Genomic DNA, 14,945 nt, shown 5'->3' on the forward strand with positions numbered 1-14,945 from the left:
CGTAACAACACACCGACTGGGCAAGAGTTGGGGACCCAGATATCCTTACATCAAAGGCTCCTTCCTCCTCATTTCCTCTCCATCCATCCCTCCGTCCCTGTTTCTCCCATCATCAGCCGAATCTGGGCGGCTGTTCCTCCGCTGTTATGGACCCGTGGATATGAAATCCAGACAGGACAGAAAAATCTACAAAAATAAGAAAGAGAAGCTACATTGGTGAGTTAAATCCCGCTTTGCTTGTCATTTGTAACGGACGGGGGGAAATAGTGAGTTTAACGTTAGCAGCAGCAACAACAGGGGAATAGCACGTTGTTATTATGGTCGTCATGCATTAGTAAGCGTGGATGTATCATTCGCTTTGCCAAGGAGCAGTAGCACTTCCCGTGAGAAAATGTATACATTACAGATTCATCATGCAATGAACTCAAACAAGCATAATCCGAAACCGATTATCGTTTGATTGACACGTTCTTTTTCGCCTATTTACACTGATTGATACTTGTAAATGTAAATCGACACGAAAGCTCTGTTCGGGTTATCTTCCTATCTAAATTGATGTATTGATCGTGGCTGCCTATATAGATAGATAGCTCTAGGATATTTTTGTAGTATGTGGAATTGACAGTTTGCCTATGCGAAACAACTGGCCATCGTTTTAGCCTAGAACAGACTAGTAATGTAACGGCTGGTTGTGATACAGCCTGGAATCGTACCTATGTCTGGTGTGACGCCTCTAACGCTGAGATGCAGTGCCTTAGACCACTGCGCCTCTCAGGGAGCCACTCAGGAACTAGGGTTGTGTCCAAAATGGGACCCTATTCACTATATAGTACACTACTTTTAACCAGGAAGCATAGGGCTCTTGTCAAAAGTAGAACACTATATAGGGAATAGGATTCCATTTGGGATTTAGACAAGCAGTGACTATCAGTGTTTCACCCCCCACTGAGCACAGACATCAATACAACTTCTATTCCATGTTGGTTCAATGTAATTTGTGGAAACAACATTGATTGAACCAGTGTGTGCCCAGTTGGCGACTTGGTTCTAGGGTTTATTCCAATGATATATATATAAACCCTAGATTGCTGACGCAAGTATTGACCATTGGGAGGCTTTGAAGACACTGGTTGGCCATATTGGCTCTCCCCAGTTGGAGCAGTCCTTCATGCATTACAGTGTAGTCATTTAGCAGATGCTCTTATCCAGAGCTACTTACAGGACCAATTACGGTTAAGTGCCTTGCTCAAGGGCACCTTGACAGATTTTTCTCATCAAGTCAGCTCTGGGATTTGACACAGCAACCTTTTGGATACTGGCCCAATGCTCTTAACCACTAGACTACCTACCGTGAAAACAGAATTCTACAATATTTCACTAAAATATGTATTTATGTATATATTTTTTTGTAGTGCGGACAGTAACATTAGTACACTCTGAAAAAATATTCTTTAAGGAAAATGTTTTTCTATATTATTGAATTGTTTTGTTGTTTATCTCACATAATATAATTGAACAGTATGCATTAAGGTGTTTGTAATAGAACAAATGTGGCAAAAATGAAGTAGACATAAAAAAAAAAACAATTACAATGGAGGAGGAGTACCAAGATGGCTGCATGGTGGCTTCAATGCAATGCCCCTGGGTTTATCTAGGGTTTATATACTGTACATCATTGGTTTAGTCTAGTGTAACAGATTATTCTTGCTAGTGTCAGGCCCATAGACAATGAGTCAACAACCATATACCGGTCACTACTGCTGTTGTTATCTCGCACTGTCAAAGTCAAGTTTTCACAATAGTGTCAAACATTCTGTTGTAGAATAATGTTTTTTTGTGCTGTACGTTGTACTTTTCTTTTCAATGTTGTTATTGTGTTACCAGTGTTTTGAAATATTTGGCTTAGAGTTTTGTTGGTTGCTTCTCTTGAAAAAACTTTGAATAACCTTTTTCAAGATCTTGTATATTATGTGTGTAAATTAATGCCATATTGTAATTTTGTTATTACAGGTTAGTTACAATATACTTTGCTTGAGGGAAAGGACATTCAAACTGCTAGATATTATCTCAGTCGTTTTGTAGGCTGCCGAGACAGCACTTAAACTTGACTTGGAGCTTAAAGATCTGGATTAGTGGATAGTGAGTACAAGAGGTTGAAAAGATGTCTTTGGTTACAGTATTAAACATGTAACAGTTGAAGACAGTGATCAAACAGTCGTGTCATTATTGATTGGAGCAAATTTCTCATTTTAAATGGATGAACTGAATGTTTTATGATGTTAGGCCTTTGTAGAACTGTATACACAGAGAGAGAGGGGTGAGAGAGAGAGAGAGAGAGAGAGAGAGAGAGATAGAGAGAGAGACAAAGATGAAGAGAGGGAGAGGGAGAGAGAGAGAGAGAGAGAAAGAAAGATGAAGAGAGACAGAGGGAGTGGGATGAGAGAGAGAGACAGAGAGAGAGACAGAGACAGAGAGAGAGAGAAGAGTAGTAGTAGGCAGTCTGAATCCAATCATATTGTATTTGTCACATGCTTTGTAAATAACAGATGTAGGCTAACAGTGAAATGCTTACTTATGTGTCCTTTTCCAACAATACAGAGTTTAAGATTTATATATAAAACATTTAAATAGTGACATGAGGGATAAATACACATTGAATAATGAGTAGTAAAAAAATAATATGGTTATATCCAGGTTTTGCAGGGGTAGGGGTACAAGGTAGTTGTGGTAGTTACAGTATGTGTAGGTAGGGTACAAGGTAGTTGTGGTAGTTACAGTATGTGCAGGTAGGGTACAAGGTAGTTGTGGTAGTTACAGTATGTGTAGGTAGGGTACAAGGTAGTTGTGGTAGTTACAGTATGTGTAGGTAGGGTACAAGGTAGTTGTGGTAGTTACAGTATGTGCAGGTAGGGTACAAGGTAGTGAGTTGTGGTAGTTACAGTATGTGCAGGTAGGGTACGAGGTAGTTGTGGTAGTTACAGTATGTGCAGGTAGGGTACAAGGTAGTTGTGGTAGCTACAGTATGTGCAGGTAGGGTACAAGGTAGTTGTGGTAGTTACAGTATGTCCAGGTAGGGTACGAGGGAGTTGTGGTAGCTACAGTATGTGTAGGTAGGGTACGAGGTAGTTGCGGTAGTTACAGTATGTGTAGGTAGGGTACGAGATAGTTGTGGTAGTTACAGTATGTGCAGGTAGGGTACGAGGGAGTTGTGCAGTTACAGTATGTGTAGGTAGGGTACGAGGGAGTTGTGGTCATTACAGTATGTGCAGGTAGGGTACGAGGTAGTTGTGGTAGTTACAGTATGTGCAGGTAGGGTACGAGGTAGTTGCGGTAGCTACAGTATGTGCAGGTAGGGTACAAGGTAGTTGTGGTAGTTACAGTATGTCCAGGTAGGGTACGAGGTAGTTGCGGTAGCTACAGTATGTGCAGGTAGGGGTACATCGGCTATGTATAGCAAGATCACACAGTCATCCAGAGCAAATCAAATCAAATCAAATCAAATTTTATTTGTCACATACACATGGTTAGCAGATGTTAATGCGAGTGTAGCGAAATGCTTGTGCTTCTAGTTCCGACAATGCAGTAATAACAAGTAATCTAACTAACAATTCCAAAACTACTGTCTTGTACACAGTGTAAGGGGATAAAGAATATGTACATAAGGATATATGAATGAGTGATGGTACAGAGCAGCATAGGCAAGATACAGTAGATGGTATCGGGTACAGTATGTACAAATGAGATGAGTATGTAAACAAAGTGGCATAGTATAGTATAAAGTGGCTAGTGATACATGTATTACATAAGGATACCGTCGATGATATAGAGTACAGTATATACGTATGCGTATGAGATGAATAATGTAGGGTAAGTAACATTTATATAAGGTAGCATTGTTTAAAGTGGCTAGTGATATATTTACATAATTTCCCATCAATTCCCATTATTAAAGTGGCTGGAGTTGAGTCAGTGTCAGTGTGTTGGCAGCAGCCACTCAGTGTTAGTGGTGGCTGTTTAACAGTCTGATGGCCTTGAGATAGAAGCTGTTTTTCAGTCTCTCGGTCCCAGCTTTGATGCACCTGTACTGACCTCGCCTTCTGGATGATAGCGGGGTGAACAGGCAGTGGCTCGGGTGGTTGATGTCCTTGATGATCTTTATGGCCTTCCTGTGACATCGGGTGGTGTAGGTGTCCTGGAGGGCAGGTAGTTTGCCCCCGGTGATGCGTTGTGCAGACCTCACTACCCTCTGGAGAGCCTTACGGTTGAGGGCGGTGCAGTTGCCATACCAGGCGGTGATACAGCCCGCCAGGATGCTCTCGATTGTGCATCTGTAGAAGTTTGTGAGTGCTTTTGGTGACAAGCCGAATTTCTTCAGCCTCCTGAGGTTGAAGAGGCGCTGCTGCGCCTTCTTCACGATGCTGTCTGTGTGAGTGGACCAATTCAGTTTGTCTGTGATGTGTATGCCGAGGAACTTAAAACTTGCTACCCTCTCCACTACTGTTCCATCGATGTGGATAGGGGGGTGTTCCCTCTGCTGTTTCCTGAAGTCCACAATCATCTCCTTAGTTTTGTTGACGTTGAGTGTGAGGTTGTTTTCCTGACACCACACTCCGAGGGCCCTCACCTCCTCCCTGTAGGCCGTCTCATCGTTGTTGGTAATCAAGCCTACCACTGTTGTGTCGTCCGCAAACTTGATGATTGAGTTGGAGGCGTGCGTGGCCACGCAGTCGTGGGTGAACAGGGAGTACAGGAGAGGGCTCAGAACGCAACCTTGTGGGGCCCCAGTGTTGAGGATCAGCGGGGAGGAGATGTTGTTGCCTACCCTCACCACCTGGGGGCGGCCCGTCAGGAAGTCCAGTACCCAGTTGCACAGGGCGGGGTCGAGACCCAGGGTCTCGAGCTTGATGACGAGCTTGGAGGGTACTATGGTGTTGAATGCCGAGCTGTAGTCGATGAACAGCATTCTCACATAGGTATTCCTCTTGTCCAGATGGGTTAGGGCAGTGTGCAGTGTGGTTGAGATTGCATCGTCTGTGGACCTATTTGGGCGGTAAGCAAATTGGAGTGGGTCTAGGGTGTCAGGTAGGGTGGAGGTGATATGGTCCTTGACTAGTCTCTCAAAGCACTTCATGATGACGGATGTGAGTGCTACGGGGCGGTAGTCATTTAGCTCAGTTACCTTAGCTTTCTTGGGAACAGGAACAATGGTGGCCCTCTTGAAGCATGTGGGAACAGCAGACTGGTATAGGGATTGATTGAATATGTCCGTAAACACACCGGCCAGCTGGTCTGCGCATGCTCTGAGGGCGCGGCTGGGGATGCCATCTGGGCCTGCAGCCTTGCGAGGGTTAACACGTTTAAATGTCTTACTCACCTCGGCTGCAGTGAAGGAGAGACCGCATGTTTTCGTTGCAGGCCGTGTCAGTGGCACTGTATTGTCCTCAAAGCGGGCAAAAAAGTTATTTAGTCTGCCTGGGAGCAAGACATCCTGGTCCGTGACTGGGCTGGGTTTCTTCCTGTAGTCCGTGATTGACTGTAGACCCTGCCACATGCCTCTTGTGTCTGAGCCGTTGAATTGAGATTCTACTTTGTCTCTGTACTGGCGCTTAGCTTGTTTGATAGCCTTGCGGAGGGAATAGCTGCACTGTTTGTATTCGGTCATGTTACCAGACACCTTGCCCTGATTAAAAGCAGTGGTTCGCGCTTTCAGTTCCACACGAATGCTGCCATCAATCCACGGTTTCTGGTTAGGGAATGTTTTAATCGTTGCTATGGGAACGACATCTTCAACGCACGTTCTAATGAACTCGCACACCGAATCAGCGTATTCGTCAATGTTGTTATCTGACGCAATACGAAACATCTCCCAGTCCACGTGATGGAAGCAGTCTTGGAGTGTGGAGTCAGCTTGGTCGGACCAGCGTTGGACAGACCTCAGCGTGGGAGCCTCTTGTTTTAGTTTCTGTCTGTAGGCAGGGATCAACAAAATGGAGTCGTGGTCAGCTTTTCCGAAAGGGGGGCGGGGCAGGGCCTTATATGCGTCGCGGAAGTTAGAGTAACAATGGTCCAAGGTCTTTCCTCCCCTGGTTGCGCAATCGATATGCTGATAAAATTTGGGGAGTCTTGTTTTCAGATTAGCCTTGTTAAAATCCCCAGCTACAATGAATGCAGCCTCCGGATAAATTGTTTCCAGTTTGCAGAGAGTTAAATAAAGTTCGTTCAGAGCCATCGATGTGTCTGCTTGGGGGGGGATATATACGGCTGTGATTATAATCGAAGAGAATTCTCTTGGTAGATAATGCGGTCTACATTTGATTGTGAGGAATTCTAAATCAGGTGAACAGAAGGATTTGAGTTCCTGTATGTTTCTTTCATCGCACCATGTCACGTTAGTCATAAGGCATACGCCTTAAGATGTTTTTTCCTGTCTGCGCGATGCGTGGAGAAACCTGTTGGCTGCACCGCTTCGGATTGCGTCTCTCCAGTAAGCCACGTTTCCGTGAAGCAAAGAACGTTACAGTCTCTGATGTCCCTCTGGAATGCTACCCTTGCTCGGATTTCATCAACCTTGTTGTCAAGAGACTGGACATTGGCAAGAAGAATGCTAGGGAGTGGTGCGCGCTGTGCCCGTCTCCGGAGTCTGACCAGTAGACCGCCTCGTTTCCCTCTCTTTCGGAGTCGTTTTTTTGGGTCGCTGCATAGGATCCACTCCGTTGTCCTGTTTGTAAGGCAGAACACAGGATCCGCGTCGCGAAAAACATATTCTTGGTCGTACTGATGGTGAGTTGATGCTGATCTTATATTCAGTAGTTCTTCTCGACTGTATGTAATGAATGTAATGAAACCTAAGATGACCTGGGGTACTAATGTAAGAAATAACACGTAAAAAAACAAAAAACTGCATAGTTTCCTAGGAACGCGAAGCGAGGCGGCCATCTCTGTCGGCGCCGGAAGTCATGGTGCTCTCATGCATGGTTCAGTGTTGCTTGCCTCAAAGTGAGCATAGAAGGTATTTAGCTCGTCTGGTAGTCTTGCATTGCTAGGCAGTTCGCGGCTGGCTTCCCTTTGCATTCCCTTTGCACCCATCGAGTAGTAGGATTTGATCTTAGTCCTGTATTGATGCTTTGCATGTTTGATGGCTCGTCGGAGGTCGTAGCGAGATTTATCTTATAATCGTCCAGATTAGTGTCCCGCTTCTTAAAAGTGGCAGCTCCAGCCTTTAGCTCAGTGTGGATGTTGCCTTTAATCCATTTCTGCTGGTTGGGGTATGTATGTACGTACGGTCACTGTGGGAATGAGGTCGTTGATGCACTTTCTAATGAAGCCGGTGACTGATGTGGTAAACTCCTCAATGTTATCAGATGAAACCCGGAAAATATTCTAGTCAATGCTAGCAAAACAGCCATGTAGCTTAGCATCCACTTCGTCTGATAGGAGCATTGCTGACAGAGGACGTAAGAGGACCAGGCCGACTCTCCGTCCAACTCTGACATCACCTGATCCCCATCCCGGAAATATTGGACCTCTGTCTACCTCTCTGTCTCTTTCTCTGTCTCCCTTTCTGTCTCCCTTTCTGTCTCCCTCTCTGTCTCCCTCTCTGTCTCCCTCTCTGTCTCTCTCTCTGTGTCTCCCTCACTGTCTGTCTCTGTGTCTCCCTGTCTGTCTCCCTCTCTGTCTCCCTCTCTGTCTCTCTCTCCGTCTCTCTCTGTGACTCTCTCTGTCTCTCTCTGTGTCTCTCTCTGTCTCCCTCTATGTCTCCCTCTATGTCTCCCTCTCTGTCTCCCTCTCTGTCTCCCTCTCTGTCTCTCTCTCTGTGTCTCCCTCTCTGTGTCTCCCTTTCTGTCTCCCTCTCTGTCTCTGTCTCTCTCTCTGTCTCCCTCTCTGTCTCCCTCTCTGTCTCTGTATCCCTCTCTGTCTCTCTCTATCTCTCTCTGTCTCTCTCTCTCTCTGTCTCTCTGTCTCTCTCTCTGTCTCTCTGTCTCCCTCTCTGTCTCTCTCTCTGTCTCTCTCTGTCTCTCTGTCTCTCTCTCTCTGTCTCTCTCTCTGTCTGTCTCTCTCTACCTCCCTGCTCTCTTTCTCTCTCAGTAACCATTCAGTACTTAGCAGTTGCCAAGATAATATTTAGCCTGTGTGTTTGTAGTCCAGCGTGATGAAAATTCCAGAAGTGCTCTGTGATCCAATGTTCTGTTCCAGAACTAAACCTTTACTTTTAGAACCCTGGCCAGGAAAAATCATGTATTTTTCAGACTCTGACCGCAGGGTAACTGTATTCTTGCCCCCTATTGAGTACTATGGAGTACTATGGAGTACTATGGAGTACTTGTCTTTTTTCCATCGTTTCATCAGGAAAAGGGACATGGATATCTGTTGGGGGGAAGCTTGAATCAGGTATCAACTGTACAACTGGTTGGTCCCTATTTTAAATGCATCAATGTACATGATAATAACATAAGCTCAGACAGTGTTAATACAGAGGTATAAAGAAGTTATCTGCACCTACACTGTAAATACATCACCATTTTAGCCATTTAGCAGACACTGTTATCACTAATCATTCCCTTTAAAGATCCTCCAGGGATTGTTGAACGTTTTACTCTATCCCAAGTATAAATACAGGAAAAGCTAAGGAGTCAAGGCATTGGTCTGATGGGAATTTGTGATGTCATCAGCCTTCCCCCTTTCCCGAGGAACAATAGAGGAGCCATAGAGAACAAACGAGGAAAGATGTCATGACTTATCTGGACAACCTGTTGAGATGTGCCTTTTGTTAAAGGTCCAAAGCTGCCATTTTTATCTGAGTTTCAAATCGTTACTGGTTAACAATGAAGTACTTTTTACTGTGATTGTTTTCAATTCAAATAGTAAAAAAGCAAAAAAAATAGCTTCTTAGCGAAAAGCTATTTCCAAGCGAGGATTTTGCTCTGACTGTCTGGGAGTGGTCTGAGTGGGGCGGGGGAAACTAAAAACGAGCTGTTATTGGCTGAGAGGTTTGGAACTCTATTTGTTATTTGTCTGTCAGGTGTTCTTTTCAAACAGGTCTTACACTAAAAGGGCATTATCATATTTTCACAGTTTCAATGTGTTATTCCAGACGTCCTAGTGTGGAAATATATATAAAACAAAGGAAAATCTAGCTTTTGACTGTAAATGAGGTGTTATTTAAGGTGAAAAGGAGACTGGAGTGCCATTTTGAGGTAGCTAGATAAGACAAACACATATCACCACAAATACACTATAGCTTCCTACTAACAGTACCAATATCACCACAAATACACTATAGCTTCCTATTAACAGTGCCAATATCACCACAGATACACTATAGCTTCCTATTAACAGTACCAATATCATCACAAAAACACTATAGCTTCCCATTAATTAAAACCTCTACAGGATCAGTGGATCCCCTGAGGGACGGTTGAACTAACGTAGGCTAATGTGATTAACATGAGGTTGTAAGTAACAAGAACATTTACCAGGACATTGACATATCTGATATGGGAAGAAAGCTTTAATTCTTGTTAATCTAACTGCACTGTCCAATTTACAGTAGCTATTACAGTGAAAGAATAGCATGCTATTGTTTGAGGAGAGTGCACCATTTTGAACATGAAAAGTTGTTAATAAACCAATTAGGCGCATTTGGGCAGTCTTGATACAACATTTTGAACAGATATGCAATGGTTCATTGCATCAGTCTAAAACGTAGCACATACACTGCTGCCATATAGTGGTCAAAATCTAAATTGAGCCTGGGATGGAATAATAGATTGTATGGCCTTTCTCTTGCATTTCAAATATGATGGTTCAAAAGAAATACAAAAAAACTATTGTTTTTATCTTTGTATTTTGTGTTATAATGTGTTATATTTTCATACATTCATTTCGCATTTCCACAAACTTCAGTGTTTCCTTTCAAATGGTATCAAGAATATGCATATCCTTGCTTCAGGTCCTGAGTTACAGGCAGTTAGATTTGGGTATGTCATTTTAGGATTTTTGAATTTTTCCAGATTTTGTTACATTACAGCCTTATTCTAAAATGGATGAAACAGTTTTTTCCCTCATCAACCTATGTACAATACCCCATAATGACATCACAATACCCCATAATGACATCACAATACCCCATAATGACATCACAATACCCCATAATGACATCACAATACCCCATAATGACATCACAATACTCCATAATGAGAAAGCAAAACCAGGTTTTTAGAACTTTTTGCAAATGTAAATACAAATAAAAAGATATCACATTTACATAAGTATTCAGATCCTTTACTCAGTACTTTGTTGAAGCACCTTTGGCAGTGATTACAGCCTCAAGCCTTCTTGGGTATGACGCTACAAGCTTGGCATACCTGTATTTGGGGAGTTTCTCCCATTCTTCTCTGCACATCCTCTCTCTTCTCTGCACATCCTCTCAAGCTCTGTCAGGTTGGATGGGGAGTGTCGCTGCATAGCTATTTTCAGGTCTCTCCAGAGATGTTCAAGTCCGGGCTCTGGCTGGGCCACTTAAGGACATTCAGAGACTTGTCCCGAAGCCACTCCTGTGTTGTCTTGGCTGTGTGCTTAGGATATTTGTCATGTTGGCAAGTTAACCTTCACCCCAGTCTGAGGTCCTGAGCGCTCTGGAGCAGGTTTTCATCAAGGATCTCTCTGTACTTTGCTCCGTAAATGTTTTACCTCAATCCTGACTAGTCTCCCAGTCCCTGCCGCTGAAAAACATCCCCACATCATGATGCTGCCATCACCATGCTTCACTGTAGGGATGGTGACAGGTTTCCTCCAGACGCGACGCTTGGCATTCATGCCAAAGAGTTCAATCTTGGTTTCATCAGACCAGAGAATCTTGTTTCTCATGGTCTGAGAGTCCTTTAGGTGTCTTTTGGAAAACTCCAAGCGGGCTGTCATGTGCCTTTTGCTGAGGAGTGGCTTCAGTCTGGCCACTCTACCGTAAAGGCCTGATCGGTGAAGTGATGCAGAGATGGTTGTTCTTCTGGAAGGTTCTCCCATTTCCACAGAGAAGCTCTGGAGCTCTGTCAGAGTGACCATAGGGTTCTTGGTCACCTCTCTGACCAAGGCCCTTCTCCCCAGATTTCTCAGTTTGGCTGAGCAGCCAGCTCTAGGAAGATTCTTGGTGGTTCCAAACTTCTTCCCAAAAAAATCTGTTTTTGCTTTGTCCTTATGGGGTATTGTTTGTAGATTGATGAATAAGGCTGTAACTTAACAAAATGTGGAAAAAGTCAAGGGGTCTGAGTACTTTCTGAATGCACTGAATAAGGTGAGGTTAAACATAACAGTGAGGTTAAAGGCTGAGGACAATGGCATCCAGGATGAACGAGTTATAAAGGGAATACTCACAGAACCAGAACAAATAAAGCCTGTGGTTTTGGGGCTTTAAATGACATGTAATCCATAGAGTAATCCTTTGGAGGGAGGACTGTTGACATATATCTGATGAGTACCTAAAAGTGCAAATGAGAAATAACTTATCATAGTTGGAGTATTTACATTACGGCCTTAGCCACGCCTCCTTTAAGACTCCATAATGTTTAATCTGTAAGAACTACAAAGCAAACGTGCTTTACCGTTTGCTCTTTAATATGAGTTGTATTTAGATTTCAATTTTATTTTTTTTTACATGAATTTACAAATATTGAAAATATTCATTTTTTTTTTATTTGGCAATCTTTTCAGTGTGTTGTTGAACATAATATACTCTATGAGGGCATGTACAAGTTCCAGAATGGAATCTCTGCTAGTTTCAAAGTTATGATCCAATTTGTAAACATTACCAACAGAGTGAATATGAAAATGGATTCAAAATGGTCGCCCTCTGCTGGTGATTTGTAGGATGTGCAATGATACAAGTAAAAGGAGGGCTGTGATTGGTTATATTGCCTACTATGTCATAAAATGGGCCATGCTTTTTAAAACTAGCAGAGATCCCATTCTGGAACTTTGACATGCCCTTATATATAGTGTGTTTACGGACATATTCAATCAATCCCTATACCAGTCTGCTGTTCCCACATGCTTCAAGAGGGCCACCATTGTTCCTGTTCCCAAGAAAGCTAAGGTAACTGAGCTAAACGACTACCGTCCCGTAGCACTCACATCCGTCATCATGAAGTGCTTTGAGAGACTAGTCAAGGACCATATCACCTCCACCCTACCTGACACCCTAGACCCACTCCAATTTGCTTACCGCCCAAATAGGTCCACAGACGATGCAATCTCAACCACACTGCACACTGCCCTAACCCATCTGGACAAGAGGAATACCTATGTGAGAATGCTGTTCATCGACTACAGCTCGGCATTCAACACCATAGTACCCTCCAAGCTCGTCATCAAGCTCGAGACCCTGGGTCTCGACCCCGCCCTGTGCAACTGGGTACTGGACTTCCTGACGGGCCGCCCCCAGGTGGTGAGGGTAGGCAACAACATCTCCTCCCCGCTGATCCTCAACACTGGGGCCCCACAAGGGTGCGTTCTGAGCCCTCTCCTGTACTCCCTGTTCACCCACGACTGCGTGGCCACGCACGCCTCCAACTCAATCATCAAGTTTGCGGACGACACAACAGTGGTAGGCTTGATTACCAACAACGACGAGACGGCCTACAGGGAGGAGGTGAGGGCCCTCGGAGTGTGGTGTCAGGAAAATAACCTCACACTCAACGTCAACAAAACTAAGGAGATGATTGTGGACTTCAGGAAACAGCAGAGGGAACACCCCCTATCCACATCGATGGAACAGTAGTGGAGAGGGTAGCAAGTTTTAAGTTCCTCGGTCCACTCACACAGACAGCATCGTGAAGAAGGCGCAGCAGCGCCTCTTCAACCTCAGGAGGCTGAAGAAATTCGGCTTGTCACCAAAAGCACGCACAATCGAGAGCATCCTGGCGGGCTGTATCACCGCCTGGTATGGCAACTGCACCGCCCTCAACCGTAAGGCTCTCCAGAGGGTAGTGAGGTCTGCACAACGCATCACCGGGGGCAAACTACCTGCCCTCCAGGACACCTACACCACCCGATGTCACAGGAAGGCCATAAAGATCATCAAGGACATCAACCACCCGAGCCACTGCCTGTTCACCCCGCTATCATCCAGAAGGCGAGGTCAGTACAGGTGCATCAAAGCTGGGACCGAGAGACTGAAAAACAGCTTCTATCTCAAGGCCATCAGACTGTTAAACAGCCACCACTAACACTGAGTGGCTGCTGCCAACACACTGACACTGACTCAACTCCAGCCACTTTAATAATGGGAATTGATGGGAAATGATGTAAATATATCACTAGCCACTTTAAACAATGCTACCTTATATACTGTTACTTACCCTACATTATTCATCTCATATGCATACGTATATACTGTATTCTATATCATCGACTGTATCCTTATGTAATACATGTATCACTAGCCACTTTAAACTATGCCACTTTGTTTACATACTCATCTCATTTGTACATACTGTACTCGATACCATCTACTGTATCTTGCCTATGCTGCTCTGTACCATCACTCATTCATATATCCTTATGTACATATTCTTTATCCCCTTACACTGTGTACAAGACAGTAGTTTTGGAATTGTTAGTTAGATTACTTGTTATTACTGCATTGTCGGAACTAGAAGCACAAGCATTTCGCTACACTCGCATTAACATCTGCTAACCATGTGTATGTGACAAATAAAATTTGATTTGATTTGATTTGATTTGATTTGAGTATATACTGCTCAACAATATATAGAAAAAAATGACAAATCCCAAAATGTATATTTAAAATGTTCATGTTGATATTTTTCCATATTCATAATTTCATGTAAAATACTCATATTACCGAGCAATAGGTAAAGCTTCATATGACACCAATGTTTGCTTTGTAGCTCTTACAGATTAAACATTATGGAGTCTTAAAGGTGGCCTGGCTAAGGCCAAAATGTAGAAACATTTGCCACATTTCAGAAATGATTATGTTTTTAGATACACTTGTCTAATATATGTCAGCAGTCCTTCCTCCAAATGACTGTTCTATGGATTACACCCAAAACCTTTTACACTTCATTACTTCACCCAAAGCCATGGTCATGTTTGGTCTGGGTTTCCTGAGAAATCACTCTATGGTGAGTGACATCTGTCTGTGTGAAAGTAGACTATTTTATAGTCATGATTTGTCTTGGTGCATGAGAGGCATACAGGCAAAGGTGGACACATACAAATACACATACAAACACACACATACACACACACACACACACACACACACACACACACACACACGCACACAAACACACACACACACACACACACACACACACACACACACATACACACACACACACACACACATACACACACACACACACCCACACACATAAACACACACACACACACACACCCACACACATAAAAACACACACACACACACACACACACACACACACACACATACACACACACACACACACACACATACATACACACCCACACACATAAAAACACACACACACACACCCACACACATACACACACACACACACGCATACACACACACACACACACAAACATACACACACAAACATACACACAAACGTACACACACAAACATACACACAAAAATACACACACACACACACCAACATAAGGACGCCTGAAGCAGTCATATGTTTACTCTGCGATATTCACACTTTGTCCGTCGTCACGTTGATCGATAAGACTGGGTGTTGGTCCAATGTGATTATAGATCTATCAATCAGAGTCATTGATCTGCTGCAGATTTCTGTCATCTATCTCAGTCCATATAAGGACAGCATCTGTTCAGCTGATCAACCTCCAATCTGAACTTTTACCATTATGGAGAAATACTCTAGACCCCTGAAACTCAACTCTGGACCTGGAAGCCAGATCCACTTTGTGTTTTCATTGTTCCC

General features: G+C 43.6%; 1 protein-coding gene across 1 annotated transcript in view; it reads left to right on the forward strand.

Moving 5' to 3' along the window:
• Positions 1-14,945, forward strand: part of LOC139417086 (actin-binding protein WASF3-like) — a 114,325-nt gene continuing 99,380 nt past the window's right edge. The window contains exon 1 of the mRNA XM_071166334.1: positions 1-216. The gene's annotated coding sequence lies outside the window, so the exon portion shown is untranslated. The remainder of the gene's footprint in view (positions 217-14,945) is intronic.

Source organism: Oncorhynchus clarkii, chromosome 9, assembly GCF_045791955.1.
Source record: "Oncorhynchus clarkii lewisi isolate Uvic-CL-2024 chromosome 9, UVic_Ocla_1.0, whole genome shotgun sequence".
In the NCBI taxonomy this organism is placed as follows: domain Eukaryota; kingdom Metazoa; phylum Chordata; class Actinopteri; order Salmoniformes; family Salmonidae; genus Oncorhynchus; species Oncorhynchus clarkii.